Here is a 4,064-nt window from a genome sequence, read left to right on the forward strand (position 1 = left end):
TGGAGATGCAGTGATGGAGCGTTTCATCTACTGAGTTCCTGCCACTCATAGTTATTAAAATCATAGAAGCTCCAGCTGGAAAAACATAGAACTCCTAGCTGCAAACAAGAGAGGAGTGCATGCCTGTTTCTGAAATAAGTGGTAATCCTAAGTGAAGACATATTAGAAAAAAGTTATAGGCTCAGTTAAATAAAATGCTTACTTGGAACTAACCATTGTTCACAAACATGCAAGTCTAGTAGTTAGAGCACTGGACTGGGAAAACCAGGCTCTAATTCCCATTTGTCCAGAAAGCTCACTGGGTGACTTTGGGCCAGTCACTGATTCTGAACCTAACCTTCCTCACAGGGTTGTTGTGAGGATAAAATGGAAAGGAGGATCCTAAGTCACCTTGGGGTCCTTGCAAGGGGTAAGATGGTGGGATATAAATGTAATCATAAATAAAAGATATTGTTTTTATTATCATATACTAAACAGTTTATAAGGCTGGCAACAGAGCCATAAGAGGCTTGAGGTTAGGAAGTAGATATCCCTTACATTGTAGCAAATTACACGTTTCAGACGCTGGGTTTGTTTTATTGCATTAAAAACATCATTTATTCTACCCCTTTGGCTTTTGGGGGGATATAAATGTAGTAATAATACATTCCAGCTGCCACAACTGTTTTTCTTCCATATTGAGATGGAGGATAATTTCCTGTGCAATTCCAAAGCTCACTTATTCCATTGTGAATTTTCGCTAGCCCTAATAATTACTTATTAATACCCAACCATATTATTTTCAAGCCGCCTTCTCCTGGCCTCTTCCTTCATTTCTTTCCCTGCTGTACTTTTGCCTGGCTGGCTCTACAGTAACAGCGCAACAACTTTCCTGGGACACTGAGCTCAATGGGACTTACTCCTCACTTAATGCGAAGTAGTAAGCCCAACTGAACTCGATGGGTGTTTTGTTTTTTTTACTTCAAACTCTGCGTATACGTTCACGGGACTGCGCTGCACGGTTTTGTTTCACATAACCTCCCCGCTACCCTAAAAGCTTCCTTTAAAGCCGTTAGGAAAAAGGCGGGAAAGCGGGGGCTGAGAGGGCTGAGGCAGACAACAAAGGAAAGCGGCGAAGGGAAGCTTGGACTGGGCTGGGGTTTCAGTACTGAGGCAAGACGAGAGCTGCCTCAGAGCTCTGGAAATCGCCTGCCCTCCGTCTTTCCCGCTCTTTTTTTTTTGCGTCTCTTCATAGGGGCCCAGAAGGCTGCCGCGAGGGAAGAGCTGTTACACCGCCGCCATTTTATTTTTTAAAAAACGGAAACGCCCCAAACAGTCTGGTGCGAGCGTGATTCTCTTCCCTCTGTCAATCTTTTTATTTATTTATTTGTGCCATTTAAAAACCCTGAGTCGTATGGGGGAAATGAGCATCAACACTGTCATAGGGTGACCATATGAAAAGGAGGACAGGGCTCCTGTATCTTAGTTGCATAGAAAAGGGGATTTCAGCAGGGGGGGATATACACTATTGCTTTAAAGCGCTTTAAAGCGCTTTATAACAGTTTTGACAACTGTTGGGGCCCAGGACACACTGCATATACAGTTTTCAAAACGTTTTCAAAGTGCTTTAAAGCGCTTTAAAAGTAATAGTGTAGATCCCACCCACCCCCAGGTGGCATTTGTATATATAGAGAACCTGGTGAAATTCCCTCTTCATCACAGGAGGTCCAGGGAATGGCCCAATGTCAGTTTCATGGACCAAGATCACAGGAATATCTATGGCCTTGGGTAGGGTGACCGCATGAAAAGGAGGACAGGACTCCTGGATCTTTAACAGTTGCATAGAAAAGGGAATTTCAGCAGGTGTCCTTTGTATATATGGAGAACCTGGTGAAATTCCCTCTTCATCACAAGAGGTCCAGGGAACGGCCCAATGTCAGTTTCATGGACCAAGATCACAGGAATATCTATGGCCTTGGGTAGGGTGACCACATGAAAAGGAGGACAGGGCTCCTGTATCTTTAACAGTTGCATAGAAAAGGGGATTTCAGCAGGTGGCATTTGTATATATAGAGAACCTGGTGAAATTCCCTCTTCATCACAAGAGGTCCAGGGAACGGCCCAATGTCAGTTTCATGGACCAAGATCACAGGAATATCTATGGCCTTGGGTAGGGTGACCACATGAAAAGGAGGACAGGGCTCCTGGATCTTTAACAGTTGCATAGAAAAGGGGATTTCAGCAGGTGTCCTTTGTATATATGGAGAATCTGGTGAAATTCCCTCTTCATCACAACAGTTAAAGCTGCATGAGCTATACTAGAGTGACCAGATTTAAAAGAGGGCAGGACACCTGCAGCTTTAACTGCTGTGATGAAGAGGGAATTTCCCCAGATTCCCCATATATACAAATAACACCTGCTGAAATTTCCTTTTCAATACAACTGTTAAAGACATAGGAGCCCTGTCCTCCTTTTCATATGGTTACCCTATCAGTGACTAAATAAGTCCCATGATTTAGGTATTCTATGCATGTTTAGACAGGGGAAAAAAGTCCAATTGTTGTCCCTTAACCAGGGATTTAAAGGCCCGCTTCCCCTTTTTTGTGAATAATCCATAGCAGACAACATCCACATGCAGTCACCCATCCCACTGCAGGCCGAAGCCTTTCCAGCTAAATCCCTGGTTAAGGGACAACACTACAACTCCCAGCGTTCCTCAGCCAACCATGCAATGTTGGTAGTTGCAGGTCTTTTTTCTCTTGGCTGAGTTCGGACAACAGGCTAATCAACTCGGGGGGCGGAGGGGGGGTGTAATAGGAACAGAATGGGAAACAACCATTGATTAGCGTGTCGTCCAAACTCAGCCTCTGTCTAAACATGCATAGGATTGTGCACTTAATCCTTGATGTATGTAGAGTTGCCAGAAATAAACCAAACTATTACCCTGGATTCCAAGAGAGGCTTGGTATGCAGAAATCAACAACGAAAGCTTTTGTTGTTCTTTTCATGGCATGAAGCTAAACCTGCTAATGGCTGCAAATCAAACTGCTGTTAAAGGAGCAGCTATTGGGGGGCACTTGAAAAGTTGTCAAACCAAGCTGCATCCTTGGTTTGCTGACATCCTCTCTTCTGAGCAAAGGCCTACTGCGTTTTGAAGTTTTTTAGATCAGAAAAAAAGATGGCTAAGTGGATAGTTAAGAAATAGACGTGATAGACACTGTCTATTAGCCAGTGGGTAATAATTTATAAATTCTCCACAAGGGTGGAGGAAGTGGACAGATAGTGGTACATGCCTTTTCTCTTTTCTCTTTGATAATACTATATTCGGGATCACCCAAAGAAGTTGATGGGCAATAGATTCAGGACAGACAAAAGGAAGTACCACACATAACACATAATTTAAGAAATTCAATACCACAACATGCGCCTGGTTTAGATGGCTCTGTTTCCTGGAGATCAGGATAGCTTCATGTTCAGAGGCAGTCATTAAATACCAGTTGCTGTGGTACAACAACAGGAGAGCACCATTGCCCTCATGTTCTGCTTGTGGACTTCCCAGATACAGAAGATCAGTGCACAGATAGCTCTATTAATACAGTGTTATAATATAATTTAGATCACATAAACGTTAAGGTTTGTGATAGTTGTTCAGACACATTAACATTGATTAATTATAAACAGCTGTGAAAAGGATCCAGCTATCATTATCAGTGGAAACATCTGCTTAAAACACATTGAATGATCTTACAGTAACACATCATTCTGCTAATAAAGCCTCGGGTTTCTCCCCTTTGCATGAAAGTTTCACCTACAGATTGCGTAACATCTACTCCTGTACCTATTTAGTGGCGGGAAAAGTCATTCAGAATGGACACACATGCCACAAGGTTGCAGTAGTGAAAGAAGATAAGCTGGAAGCCATTCTTTCTACTGTACTACCTGGGTTGCTTATGTGTGGGCTCTTTTTTTTTTTTTAATGGGAAGGGGTGTGTGTTCTTTATACAACTTCAGATTTCATTTCGTGTCACATATTGAGAGTTTATGCATTTCTTATGGGTTTTTTATTTCTTGATATAGGTTACAA

The sequence above is a fragment of the Elgaria multicarinata genome, chromosome 2 (assembly GCF_023053635.1).
Source record: "Elgaria multicarinata webbii isolate HBS135686 ecotype San Diego chromosome 2, rElgMul1.1.pri, whole genome shotgun sequence".
NCBI lineage: Eukaryota > Metazoa > Chordata > Lepidosauria > Squamata > Anguidae > Elgaria > Elgaria multicarinata.